Here is a 15,035-nt window from a genome sequence, read left to right as displayed (position 1 = left end):
GGGTCGTTTTCTTTCCTAACTCGGGTCATAAAAGCCCATTAAGGTGCTTGAATAATTTACACAAGGTATAAATGATTACTTTTCCATAGCCACCAGTTTTGTTGCGATAGGTTAAATATTTTTTTAACGCGAAAAATGGTAAATTCCGCCATCTTGGACGCTGCTGCTTGTCTGGCAACTTTGCTTTCTCCGCTCGACGTTTGCAATTCTCGGAGCGAGAAGGAAGCGAGAGAGGCTGCGCCAAGGCGCTCGTTGCTTGCAATGGGAGGCGAGAGGAGGAAAGGCGCATGGAGCAACAGAGTTGCAACAGAGCGGGCGCCTGCTCTCGTGCAGGCAACACTGGCGCATATCCTTTCTCGAATCCTCTCCCTCTGGCGCCGCCATTAAATTGCAAACGCTCTCCAGGTTTTGAGTTGCGCCCACCCTCACTACAGCCTCCCTATAGTGGAAGGCCGACCACAGCGACGCTTTCGGTCGCGCACGTCGCCAATAGAGATCAGTGTGCGTGACCAAAAGCGTCGCTGTAGTCAGCATTTATGGTTGACCAAACACTCAATGTGATGTTTTTATTCGAATTACTTTTGCTTTCATCGATGGAAATAAGAACGACATACAGTCAACTTTTGCCCAAGTGGTTTTTAAGAATGTGGTGACTCCAAGCTTTCGTCGTGCTTTTTACATACTCGCCATCCAACTTGTAGTTTGCAACTGATTATAACTAGCCAGGATTACAACTCGTACCATCACGGAGAGGCAAATTCTGGTCTTGACGTCCCGAACGGAAGCTAAAAGAGGGCGCCACCGAACCATCTCGTTGAGGCTACACATTATACACCGTAGGATGCATTTTGTGTGCCCTATAGTATACCTATAGACGCCTTGCAGCAGCGGTGCATGTGCGCCGCCATAACCAACTTTCAGTTTTTTTGTTTTTCATCTTATTTGGACCACTTTGCTCCATCATTACCAAAGCAGGACAGGTTAGTGACGCTTTAGATTTGACTGGGTCCTCTCCCCATCATGGGCCTTTGTCGAGGCTCGTCAAAGCTTACTTCAGTGGCTCGGTACATCACGGTAAGACAAGAGGTCAGCAATGACGGCTGTAATCTGGCGCGTCTACGGTAGCTGTATCGAGTTAGGGACGCTGACTCGTGTGTGCCATTTCCCCTCTTTCCTCCATACTCGAGTGACCACAACGCTGCGTTGAGCGCGATCGAGCAAATAAAGAGTGGTGGATGCACATTAAAATAAGTGTTACTGAGGGCAGTAATAGCTATCTCTGTCGCTTCTTCAAACATTGTATTGTCTGTGGGAGGATTGGCGCGTCAACTTTCGAATGACCCTTCTTTTTTCTTTTCGAAGTTGGCAGCGTGGGACACTCGCTTCCAGCGGCGAAACGTGAGAGAAGAATCAGCCTTTCGAATCCGCGCGGTGACGGAGGATCCTCTTCTACCGCCGCGTACGACGTCGTGATTGCTCGTGAGTGACAAGAAGAAAGGTCCCGCTTCTTTTCGAGTGCCTCCCACCGGCTCCCCTGCGGTTTCCAGGGCTGGTCGAGAGGGCTATACTCGGTCTCGCCTTACGATGGAATGCAGCGGACTCTACGAGCCAATCCAGGCCAATCCAGCGCTGCGAACGTACCACGACGACTGGTCCCGCGCGTCGCTTCGGCCCTGCCCACCTGAAGCCGGTGGGGGCGGTAACGCGTTACCGGTAACACGTAATTTTTTTTAATAACGTACACTAACCTTTTTGAGACATCGTTCTGTCTATTTTCTGTCCCTTGTAAGTTTTGATGTTTCTTCTCTACCCCCGTCTCAGGTTAATTCAACATGACTAACCCACAGTTACTCTTTGAAAGCAGCAACGAAGAACCGGACTTACGTTACTCATTTCGAGTTACAGGTAACGTCGTTACATTCCTCGTTACATCTTCTTCCGAAAAACAAAACAAAAAGGTTACGCGTCAATTTTTGTGTGTTTGTAGGCGCGCAAGTCACGCACACTCACCCACAACAAACCTTTAAAATCTAAATCGTAAAAAAATACGGTAATTTTACGTTAATTTTCTGCATGGACATAATATTTCTTGAAATAATGCGCTTATGCATACCTGTAACGTCAAAACAGTGAAAACGTTTGAATTCACGAAAAGAAAGTAACGCGAAAGTAATGTGCCTTACTTTTTTTTTATCGGTAACGATATCCGTCACGCGTTCTCTTTATTAAAGATAAGTTTAGTAGATCGTTCCGATAGCTCCGATACCCCCAATAGAGAGTTTTAGGGAACCCTTTTTGCACATCCGATACGCGTACATGATGGGCCTTTCGGTACGAACTGCGAATGCGCTACAGCAGAAGACCCGCGCATGCGCAGTTAGTACCGGACGGCCATCGCACCGTATCGGGTGTGCAAAAAGGGTTCCCTAAGACTCTCTAATAGAGAGTTTTAGTAGATCGTTCCGATACCTCCGATAGCCCCGATAACGATACTATGCATGCGCAAGGGAGGCTGTGGCGGAGTATCGGGTATCGTTATCGGAGTCATGGGAACGATCTACTAAAACTCTCTAATAACGGTACCCGATAACGATACGATGCATGCGCAAAAAAGGCAGCGGAGTATCGGGTTTCGTTATCGGAGTCATCGCAAACATCTACTAAAATTATATTTTGAGGTAACGTAGGTCGGGTGTAACGCGTTTCTTTTATTACATAGTAACGAGTAACAGATTTAGTGACTTATTGTTCTTCGGTAACGCCTACAACATTGCCCGAAACGCGAAAGCTGGATTGGCTACGATGGCTCGTATCATCCTCTGCGCTCCATCGGAGCTGAAAGGGAGCATGGTAGAGTGGCGGTCGAGGGAGAGAGAGAAGAACGGTCTCTTCTTCGAGTGAGACGAGATTTCTCAGGAAGGGGAACGGTCGGAAGAAATTGCACTCGGTTTTTGAGCTGCTGCGGCGCCGTCTCGTAGACTCCGGTTGTGTGCCTCTGTCCGGTTGCTTTTGAAGGGTCGATTGCTTTCGCGAACATGCGCTGCCCGTGTTATGGCTAGAGCAGGGAATGGAAGCGGACGACGGGACAGTTCGCGGCCCTCCTCTTTCTCAAGAGAGACAAAATTAAAAGTAGTATCTATATATATATTTCTTTTTAACATGCCGTTTTCTTTTCTTTTTTTTTTTTAAATATAAGTAGTCTCTACTTGATGAAATTAATTTCCAGACAAACCTGGTAGAACGCAAAAAAAATGAAGCGACCTACTTTTTTTTTTGTTCAAGTATCGTTGGGCGGAAAGAAGCTAGCAGGGAGCTCTGAAAAGTACAGTCATTCTCAATCTAAGGAGAAAACGAGCGAGCGGAGGTACGGAGGCGGTGGCGCCTGTTCAATGGGAAAGGTAGTCTCTGCATCAGCACAAAGAGTGGACCACCTCACGCTAAAGTCAGGAGAGTGCTTTTCATTCTTCGTGAGCCCATCTATAGATTCGCTGGTGACGGGTAGCTTTATAGAGACGTTTCTTGTATACAGATATTTTGATATCCACACACCGGCGAAGCAAGCGTACATCTTCGCACCGCAACCACACGCAGTTCGTGTGCTTGGCGGCATTGGACAATAAGTTCCATGTCTTTAAATACGCACGAACAACAGTTCCAATGTGATATGTGGAAATGATCATGATTTATAAGCGGATTGCATGCTCAGTGCCAGAGACGCTTATATTGGCGAGGAACGCTCTCTGTACGATGATGCTCCCTGGAGGTCTTGGCAAGATTAGCCCAGAACGGCCATAAGCTTCGAAGATTTGAATGGACCAAAATGGCAATTGCCATAGCAACTGAGACCAATCAAATCATTTTGCGAGGTTTGGTCATCTGTGTGTTCGAATTTGTTCGTGTCCCTCTAAAAGGCAAGGAAGGCAACGGCGTTACTTTCCGAGAATACAGTGACTTGGGTTTCCACGGCTCAGCAGGCGCGTGTACGTCTCTTCGGGAAGCGAGCAAAGCACGTGCCATAAGCACGAACCCCAAAAATTTATATCATCGTAACTGGCTGAAAACAAGAGTACGAGCGCGAGCACGTATGCTGCTTTGAGCAACGCCGCACGGCGGAGTTGCGACCTGCGACTTATGGCAGTTACCCGGGAAACCTCTAGAACAGTGGTTCTCAACCATTGCTGTTTTGCGGACCCCTTGTGGATCGGCGCAGATGATGGAGGACCCGGTTCGTGACGGGAGGAAGGAAAATGTATAGGTTAATTTTGATAATGATTTAATATTTGGATGTAACTAAGGGCTAGTGTGAAGTACACTTCTCTCATTGACACTCGCACGAGAGATCTTGCCCGAAAATTGGAATGCTTCTTCTCAATCTGAGAAAAGGCAACTTCTACTACCGGGCTTGACTGATGAGGCAGGTCCTCGCGGACCTCTACAATGCCTTCGCCGACCCCAAAGGGCCCGCGGAACCCCATTTGAGAACCACTGCTCTACAATATGGTGGGCTAGAAGGGGAGATGTGACGATCATGCGGTCGAGAGCAGTCCCGCGATCTAAGCTCACAGAGCGCACTGTAATCTGCATGCGCGGCGTGTGTATGAAGGCACTCTACATGCGCGCAGGATGCAATGCCACCTTGCACGTTTGAAGAAATAATGTCAAGAAAAAAGGGCGGATTTAGCGTTTCATTTCACAATGGACAGACATGCAATTGAGGTGCAAAAGGAAAAACTACCTATTTATATATTAATATTTCTCGCTCGCTTTGTTTATTCTTAACCCAATCCACTTTTTTTTCTTTTTTTAATCATGGTTCAGGAGGTTTCTTTTTTCAACGAGGTTCATTCACGCGCGTCCGAAAGAGGCTTTCAAAGCGAGAGGCTCGTGCCAACGCTCGTGTTGTGCACGCCTGTTCTCTGCCCGTACACCTGGAGCTGGCGATTTCCTAATACAAGATGGATTTCCCAAGAATTAACTGGTCTTTGCGGCTGTCCCACTACGGCCATCTTACAGATGCCTGTCATGGCGATAGTGATGTGTGCGGCATAAAGCGTGTGACCGCTCTTAACCGCTGGGGAGAAGCGAGCGTTCACATCACCTCTGCTTAGTCCACCATGTCTACAGTGCGTAGAAGCTTGACCTTACACGCTCATCGGGCTTTCTTGCATCAGTGGAAACCTCAGTTAAAATGCACCGGACGACGAGTTTGACACCCCTCGGTGTCAATACCGTTCGCACCCGACACCTTGTCGTCTTCTAATGGGATCATCTAACATTAATACGTAGCTACCTCGTGCGTTTAGAAGATATGATTCGAATATTGCAACATGCACCCGGATATTCACGGCCCCGTTCCAATTTATGGGAGGCTCCCCGTCGACCGTTTCTTTCTCTCCGCTCGCGTCGAAAGAGGGCCAACATGCCGATAGCATCTCTCTGTCCGAATCTTCGTCGCGCACGCATGCACGCTGCTGCAGGTATCCCTCAGCTCGGGGGCATTGCAAATGAGCGTCTTCGCCCCGGAATGTGCCGACGACGAGAGAGCGCGTTTCTGTTCGGGCATCGTCGGGACCACCTCCGGCGCTGTTTTGCGCCTCTCGGTTATTAGGGTTCGTCGAGTCGTTACGTATCCGTCCCAAAGGAAACGGATTTCACTCGCATTTTTCGGCACCAGCGCGCGATGGGGTCGTCGCCTTTTGGCCATAAAATTTCGGCCGCACCGCTGCTAACACACCATACAGAAGACAGTCACAGATTCGAACGCGAGTCACTGCGCGAGATCCGTGCTTCGAATGCCGCATGGAACGAGTTCAAGGAGGAAACTTGGGCATGCGGCATTCGAACCACGGAATATTCCGGAGACTCGTGTTTGCATACCGTCTTTTGTATGATGTATGAGCAGTGTGATTCCGGCTTATTAGAGCCCTTGCCTTCCTTCCCACCACGATATGCCGTTTCATTTCCGGCATATGCAGTATAACAATAAAAAAAGTACGTGTTTTTGTTTTGTTTTGCAGAGCACGTAAACAGTCAATTACAACGAAAGGGATCGGTGGACGAGTGTGTTAAACCATAGCCTCTTCTATACTGACAAAGCCTGGCAGATCGCCACGAGAAGCGGCCGCCGACCGACTAGCACCAACCACTAGGATCGCGACATCCGACAGCATGACATAGGGAGCCTACGGCCCCTAAACGACGTGACCCCCATCGAACAGTTGGACGCTCTGTGTAGTTACAGACTCTCTAGCATAACACTCCGGCTTCTGTGACGTCTCGGGACCACTTTGGGAGTGATAGGACGCTAAGCTGACCAGTGAGAAACGGGGAGGGGGTATGTTTATACAGCCTAGAACTTAGTTTGCCTCAACGGGCGACGAGTCTCCCAGCTGTGGATGAGCAAATCTAGCCCGTGCGGTACAACCGCTAGTCTGGGGTCTTTAACGTTCATCAACATGAACGGATACATGACCGCCCGCCGGTACGATGCTCATCCAGATCGAAATGGCCAGGGGTGGGGACTCAACCCAGGATGCTGGGTTCTGCAGCGCGAGCCTTCGCTCCACGTGCTCCGAGCTGGTGTGCGCTAGCCCACTCGGCCACCGATCCCCCGAACAGTGGGAGACGACGCGTTCTAGGCGCCGCACTACAGGTAAAGAGCTACTGTGCATTGCACACAATTTTTTTTTACACAATTGTTAAGCATTGTTTCTCAATTGATGTGGAACAATGCGTTCCACATCCATGGGATCGCGTAGAATGCGATTATTAGAATGGTCTTATGTCTATCATCATGCTCCAAGCCGGTGGTGCTGGCTCCTGCGCACAAACAGTTCCCACAATGTTTTTTGGTTGAAAAAGGGGGGGGGGGGGGGGGGGGGGGAGGGATCACTTGCTACGATAGAATAAAAAACCAGCTACGAAACAATTTGAAAAAAAAAAGGAAAAAGCCTCTGCTGAGGTTTTTGCCTTTTTACTCCACTATATTTCATAAAAAATAAACTTATTATTATATTATTTTCCTGCTGCTGTGAAAAAACATAAATAGTAATATCAAATTGCAATATAAAAAAGGTTCCAGTTCGAAATATCTCTATTTAAAGGTAAAACATAACTGTCCATAAATTCGTACGAATCTGTAAACAAAGCGGAAAAACATTAGTATATATATATATATATATATATATATATATATATATATATATATATATATATATATATATATATATATGTATACAACACGGGCACTTCACACTATCGTACGTGGTCTCCGAGGAGGATATAAACGAATATGTGCAGATGAATGAACCGTACTTAATCCAATAAATCAAAGAATTGAAGTTTTCAGGAACCCGCCGAAAGCCCAAAAACGGCGGAGCCAGGATTGGATTAAGTACGGTTCATTCATATATATATATATATATATATATATCTGGCCATTTTTTGCAAACAATCTACCCTTCTCGTGCTTTTTTAATTTTTTATCTTTAATTTTTAAGGTTTTGAGATGGTTTAAGCACGTGTGCAAAGGGCACCGTGGCAAAGCGGGAGCGAACTTTCGGCCGCGGTGCTCGTAAACTTACACCGAAAGTTAGCCTCCAGATGTGTGGCGCCAACGGTCTCTTCTTTCTACCTCGCTCTCTTCTGGGAAATGAATCACCGGCTGCCCTAGCTGCAACCCTGGTGTCGAGTGCTCCGTTTTCCTTTTCCCACACTCGCTCGCGGCCTCGGCCGCTGCGCTATCCGGAGTATCGCGTTCCTTTCGTTTCCCAGGTGTCGTTCGAGCGTGCAGGTGCAGCTCGGGCTGGCAAGGGCGGCACTTTCCACTGCATCCCATAAACTTCTCTCTTTCTCTTGTACAAAACTCTTGAAATAGAATATAAGGTATACTTTAACGCTACGTGCAGCGCTAAAGGAGGCAGTGGTCACGCGAGAGCTCAGCCTTTGAAAGTGATTTGTGAGTTAGCGAGATTAGGGTGCCTCAATGTTCTTCCTGAGCTCGTGCAACGAATCATCTTTCAGGCATGACCTCCTGCAAAGAAAGCATTTAAAAAAAAATCGGGTTGTGTGTGTGTGTTTATACAGCTTAGAACTTGGTCTGCCTCACAGGGGCGACGAGTCTCCCAGCTGTAGATGAGAAATTTAGCCAGTGCGGTACAGCCGCTAGCCTGGGGTCTTTAACGTGCACCACGCAGTAGTGATACACGACCGCACATTTTGTAGGCCTCAGCCCCTGCAACTGAAGCATATGGCAGTACTGGCCGTGCTCGTGCAACGAAAGTATTTTGTAGGCATGAGCTCGTGTAACGAAAGCATATTGCCGAGACTCATGCAACCAAAGCAACTTCGCAGACTACGTTCCCGCGTTGGTACCAATGAAAACGCTGCGTGACATTTATGAAGTGATCCAGGGCCCGCTTTTTCGGCACACCCTAAAAGAAAACAAAAAACATAGACTGATATGTTTTGAAAGAAGGAAGGCTTGGCAAAAGGTTTGAGCATAATTTGATTTCAATTTAGCACAGACAAAATCGTAAGGGCCTCACGACACCAAACAATTCTCGCTTGTTTTAAATAAAGGCCTATCTATATATATTCCGCAGCGCTGACTTCAGTGGTACAGTGGCTAGCGACATGAGCTACAGAGTGCGGGAGCGGAGATCAGGCAGTTCAAAGTTCAAACCACGCTGTCGCACGGCGAAGCGACGGTAGTTTTGGAAAAACTATCGACAGTCAGTTTATCGATAATCTTGCATCACTAGTGAGTAGACACATTTAAGCGCCTCTACTTCCGCTCTGACCCTCCCCTCGCTGCTTTCTAGAACGCATCTGCCTTTGTCTGGTCGCCGTTCGCTCAATATATCTAATATCGCTAGCCACTTTAGAGCGCTGCATCAGCGCTCATTAAGGTTCAAGTCAGCGCTGCATCGATTTAGCGCTGCTAGGTGTATACCCGCCTCAAAGTAATAATAAAATAAAGCTCCCATAGGTCACATATTAATTTTAATTCCTTCGTGCACTTTAAGCCCGCTCGTCGTTCAACCGGTTTTTAAACTGTCACCCAGTATTATAATCCGTGGACGTGAGCTACGACAGGCACCCTTAGAGAGGAGCAGCCAAGCAAAGAAACGGGAAGGGACGAAAGAAAGATACGGGCGTCGCTTCATACGACAAACGCATCGAAGCCAACGGACCGGCAAAACCCGTTGTTTCGAGAAACGGACGTTGAAGGCGTGCTCGCGTTACGCTAAATCGTCTTTCAGCTTCTTGCTTCTCTTTTTCCTGGTACGCGCTCTTTGTTGTCGGAAGAAAGCGAGCCCTCCCATTGTCTAATAGCCGCTGTTTACTCGTGCGTACACCAGGCGCGTGCACGCGCGTATACGTACACACGCACGCACGCGAGTAAACGCGCGTGCACCATGCGGAACAACGAGCAAGACAGAAACATAAAGAAGGCCCACCCGAGAAAGCTGCCATTTTCATAATGCGACTCCGTGAAACAAAATGACGGGATCATCGCCTCAGACTGTGTGTGTGTGTGTGTTACGGCTATGAGTGCTCTGACCGCGCGGTACAGCGTACTCTCTTTTGCACCTTAGATGGACCGCATGCAGAATGCTACGAGTCACCGAAACCACTCCCATGCAGACGTGAGTGACACGTGAGCCTCGGGAGGGAATAAAGCGCACGTTCGTCTGCTTCTTTTGCAGCGGTTGTGGTGACGTCAGAAAGACGCCGATCTCTGATTGGTTCTGAATGAAGGATAGTGGGTGGTCCTCAAGGCAGCTTGCTTTGAGGTCTACCCACTATCCTTCAATCAGAGCCAATCAAAGCTCGGCGTCTTTCTGACGTCACCACAACTTGTGCGCAAGAAGCAGACGACTTGCTCTCCGCATAGCCGCAGCCACACATGCTGACACGGTGACAGAACGAACAATGTGACTGTCATACAAGAAAGGCCTCAAACGGTGTCTGCAGACCACGGTGGAGAGCCTTCCTACACCGTGCTGCAGACCATCATTCGTACGATGTATACCACTAGTAGAAGTGTGACTGTGGCTGTGCAGCGCTGGGTTGGCTCGTATATGGCTCGTAATAGATTTCGCTCTGCGGTCCATCGCACGGAGTGTAGGCTGAGGGCTTCGTAGACCTCTGCTGGGGAGTTCGTTGGCGTCTCGGCTGCCCTGCACGCCTGCCTGCGCCGCCCTGACTGGACTGGTACGTCGGCTTGGCCGGCGTCTTGGCTTGCGTCGGCTCATCGGACGGCCCGCACCGCAGGGAGAGCGAACCCGGTCATACCGGTTCGTTGAACGGAGTCCGGCAGCAGCCAACTTGATCGGCTCGAGGAGTTCCTGCCGCTGTCTCGGCGTTGTTGTTGTTGGCGGGCGGCTTTCGTTGGAGATTATGCACGTAGCACGCTTTGCATATCTCGGGCAGGAAGAAGCGGCGCCGCGGTGAGATACCGCCTTGCCAAACGCCGTGTTGTCTTGTCATGATGAGAGACGAGGCGCAGTTGCACTGGATGTCCGCGCCGAGGGATCGTAACCGGGCAGCGGTAAAACGCGTACCTTTTTGTGTGTATTAAGAAAATAGAAAGTTTTGGTATTGTGCATTCGAGCAAACGCCAGCGCATGTGTTTGCGCTGGCGTTGCGTGCTCCACGCTGCGTGATGCGCGTCGTCGCCATGCGCCATCCAAGACCTCGGTTTGGGGCTCCGCGCTTGCGCAGTGTCCAACACACAACGCTAACGAAAACGCACAGTGCTTCTTTCTACCCTTCATCCCCCCCTCCTCTCCTTTTCCTTCAATAAAAGATGTTTACAACAACAACTTACGCTCGTATACGCAATACTACTCACTAACGTAGTGGAAAGGCACAGTCTCTGCCGGCTACTCCGTGTCCATAAGTGCGTCGCAGAAATGGACGTGACATTTCCAAGCTGTTATTTCTATCTCCTACTGCCTATACTACGCCGAGGAATTTGATTGAAGGACGCGGAAGTTGAGCATGTGCTGCTTTTTCGGTCTTGCGGTCGGTACCATATCTTTCCCGCTAGTGAGGTATATGGCGCCTGCTTTGTTCGCGTTCCAAAGTGATGAACCTATATTATAAAACAAGTATTTTGAGTTCACTTTCTTGTAGAACGCAGAGACGGCCAATCGCGGCGAACAATATCAGTATCTCAGCAAAGGACGAGGCTCATAATACGATTAGATTTAAGTACTGCGACGTGTGCAGGGACAGCGAACAAGAAAAACGATTATCCCAGTGTACATCGTATTTATTGGTCTATTCCTATTCCCAGCTTCCTCATTCGATAGGATCTTTGTATTTCACCGTAATGTGTTCCCTCATGTTATTAAAAAAAAAGTCAAATTGCATAAATTTTATCTGTGTGTGTGTGTGTGGGGGGGGGGGGGGAGGGGGGCGCAGGGCATGGCATCCTGACTAGGTACATAATTTCTGGAAGCATGGGAAGCGTGCACGCGAAGGTAACCTAACGGCAGAAGCGCCCAGTGTGTATAATCTGTTGAGTCTCATGATGTGACGCATTTATACAGGGTGTTTCACGAAAGGTGGACAAATTCAATATTGCGAAACCTATACGCATCATACAAAAAAAAAAGAAAAAAAAAAAGCTTGGGTCGTCTTGGTCCTAGGCCAGGGGCCTATTTAGGAAAAATATTAAATTTCGGGATATTTAAGTTCTTGATTATTTTCGCGTAATTAATTTTTTCTTTAAATATTGAATTTAAGGGCAAGTTTCAATTAGAATCTTGCTGAGCATCTTCGAGAAACAGTAAATCAATAAATTGCGGAACGATACAAGGCACGCGAAGCATTTTACGGCTTTCTGAAAAACCGCACAACTTCGACGGGTTTTTAAGTTTCGGTTTGCAATCGGAGCGCTTCTCGGCGCCGACAGCACCGCACCCTGTGGAGAAAGTGCAACCAGCCTCTGCTGCGCTATCCTCGCGCAACGCAGCAGAGTCTGGTTGCGCTATCTCTCCACGGGGTGCGGTGCCGTCGATGCCGAGAAGCGTTCCGATTGCAACAACAGGCAAACAAACAAATACAATCGAAAGAACAATTATGTGTCTCATAATAACGAGCTAAACCATCGGTTTCGGAGCTCATTTGGTAGGTTAGTTTTCATAAAACTAAAATTGACGGCTTCTAAATGTTACCGCATCCAGTCGCAAATATTCCGACAAATCGCCAGAACTTTTGCCAAAGACGTGTGGTGTACACGAATGAACGATCTACAAAATCTGCCACATAAACCCCAGTAATCCTCTATAAATTGCAATATCCCTTTCCTAACCCTTTCTTAGTACAAGAAAAGAAAACAACGGCAAAGCAAAACGACAATAGTAACGACAACAGAAGCAAAGAATTATTTGGAGCAAAACACTAGACAAAATTCGTGTCAAGGATTGTCCGAAGGTTTATTGCGTCGCTTATGAAATGTATCTCGCGCAAATATTAGCGTTAAAGATCGCTTCTGCGGTTAGCGAGCTTCGCGTACCCTGTACACAACCGAGCATCGGAGACGGTGCACGCGCTTGACGAGATTGCGCCATATAACGGAGCGACGATCAAAGGCATGCGCCGCCACTGTTTATGCATGGACCATGCACGAGGGCTGCGCATCCTCGTTTCGAGAGAGAGACGCATAAACGTTTCCGGACTGCACGATGCGCTCTCATCACTGCAGCCAACCCTTGCCTGATTCAGCGGCGAGATTGATACGAAGCGGCCGCGGTGGGGGAAGAACATGGACGAAATTAGTCAGCTACTGTGTGTGCGTCACTGGAATCGTCGAGCCGGATGTGTGTCACGCACATATACACTTTCGTTCGAGTACGCACATCCGGACAATGTATATATACGTCGCTCAAGTATGCGGCGGGCTGGTGCAGCATATAGAAACGGAGCTTTGATGACGTTCTCTCGTGGTCCTGAACGCGCACCTCAAATTCCACCAAATTTTGTAGTGTTTTCCATTTTGATCAGCCACGCGCAAGGGGTGTCCGCTTCTCAACTGCTTTAGAAAGCTCAACATAAACCAACACGACGTCTACTACATGTCCGCCTTTGGCCACGCGGGGTGTAAGCAATGCGCATGCGCAGAAAGCAGATGCGCGGGAAGCAAAGCGCCTGCGCATATGCGCCGCACCGACAGCAGCTCCACCGGAGCGGGGTGGCAGCAGAACCATGCTCTGGTGCAGTGTCTGTTGTAGCGGAAAAAAAAATTCAAACTGCAACAACAACAACAACAAGAACAAAAGTCCTCCAAACATTTAAAGCATTGAGGCGCATTGAGCACTAATCGAAGGAATGATTTCTTTGTACGCCAGTTTTGAATATAAGAATTAATAAATAAAATTGAAGAACAAATAAACTTGCGTCGTTGCTTACCCGGTTTCAAGAAAAAAGTAAGAAAATTCCCTGTGGCGACTGATGTTATTTTTTATTAAAAACTGTTTTCCCAAAGAACTCGTGATTTTTCTTTGCGAAGAAATGTTTAAGTGGGAGGCAGACAGATGCTAGTACACCCTTTCTGCGACGTCGAAAAAATGCGGTGTCCGTAATGAGTCAACTGAGTGGAGCAGTGACGCCATTACACCCTAAGATGCAGTGACACCATTACTCCCTAAGATTCGGAGAGAGGGGGGGGGGGGGGGGGTTCTTTCTGAAGTTCTTATGTTGTATCACCAAACCATATCCCGCACATTGCTCGGCTGTAATGGTCACTGCAAGGACTTAAAGCGCAGGGCTTGGCCTATGATTAGAGATGCCATGAGCTTTTTGCGAACCTGAAGTTTGAAGATAGGCTGGTGGTGCGATTGGTTCCTGCTCGATTCGATGGGCTACGATTGTATTCATGTAAACGCAGCCTGTGATACTCGTAGTAAACATTGAAATGTCTCGAACTGAATGAGCTGCATTCGCGTATAGGCCATATACTGTCCATGAAGATTGGGCTAAAATGAAAAGTAAAAGAACTCCGCAACCACCAAGCCAAGCATTAAGGTGCATTAAAAGGCATATAAAATAAACAAATACGCTCTTCATCTTCGAATTAATATTTTACCAATAGTGCGTAAAGTACAGAAATGCGAGACAGCATATGTTCAGGTTATATGCTCATTTCTGCCCCAGTCTTAGGTTTATTCAACATGATTACAGAAATGCATCAACAAATTTTTAATTAAAAATAAATTAACAAAAGTTGGTACCCACATATCCCTTGTCTTTTTATTCTTAGGGTAAGATACAACGCCCTCAAACATTCACCCTCGAGTGCACATGGGAAAATAGTAATTCAATATAATAAGATTATTTTTTTAAATTAAATTTTGGTTTTGCACAGCTTTCATCAGCTGTCAGCTTACATGCCCCGTTAACGACATTAATATTTTCATAATTTTGAAAACTTTTCAGTTCTATATAACATTTCTCCGCAACATAATAAAATAAAGACGCTTTCACCGTTTCTTCTGAGAGAGAACGCTGTGCGCCAACCATTTGACAAACGCATGCAACGGCTCTATCGTATATTAATGAAGCTGAACACCTGCTCTCTAAACCTCTGTGATACCAGACATGAATCGCAATGTGTCGAAAGTGATGCGTGAACTCAGACTTAAACTTCGTTTAGACGTTTCATTTATCGTCTTCAAAAGATCGGCCGCGTGAGTGGAACTCTAAGCTTAGCCCGAGCTAGATTCGATGTCCAAAACAAATATAATGTTTATAAAAAAAAAAAAAAAAAAAATCACTGAAGCATAACGAATGTGGCTACGCCAAATACCAACTATAATGCTGGAATGTGCACTTTTTTTTCTATTACTAACTTTTTTTTTTTTTTTACGGATGTTTTCGCGGTTACAGTTGGTTTGAGTCTGCGCTTGCCGCTCTTCAAGTTGTTCCAGCTGCAGAAGGATACTCAACTCGCAGCACGCGGCCATAAAGTATCCCCAGCACATGTGAGAATGTTTCATGTGACAGCAGTTCTCTCGGCACACAGC

The 15,035-nt window shown here is 47.4% G+C and overlaps 1 protein-coding gene and 1 long non-coding RNA gene across 2 annotated transcripts in view; one reads left to right on the top strand and one right to left on the bottom strand.

Moving 5' to 3' along the window:
- LOC121048081 overlaps positions 1 to 1,686 on the top strand; it is a 72,265-nt gene extending 70,579 nt beyond the window's left edge. The window contains exons 2-3 of the long non-coding RNA XR_006078341.1: positions 1,363 to 1,479; positions 1,548 to 1,686. This is a non-coding gene — a long non-coding RNA (uncharacterized LOC121048081). The remainder of the gene's footprint in view (positions 1 to 1,362; positions 1,480 to 1,547) is intronic.
- Positions 1 to 15,035, bottom strand: part of LOC8035453 — a 96,851-nt gene that overhangs the window by 68,028 nt on the left and 13,788 nt on the right. The gene's annotated exons all lie outside the window — the stretch shown is intronic.

The sequence above is a fragment of the Ixodes scapularis genome, unplaced genomic scaffold (assembly GCF_016920785.2).
Source record: "Ixodes scapularis isolate PalLabHiFi unplaced genomic scaffold, ASM1692078v2 PGA_scaffold5__190_contigs__length_132052651, whole genome shotgun sequence".
In the NCBI taxonomy this organism is placed as follows: domain Eukaryota; kingdom Metazoa; phylum Arthropoda; class Arachnida; order Ixodida; family Ixodidae; genus Ixodes; species Ixodes scapularis.
Note: the sequence above shows the minus strand (reverse complement) of the source record. Positions and strands in the feature narration are given on the sequence as shown.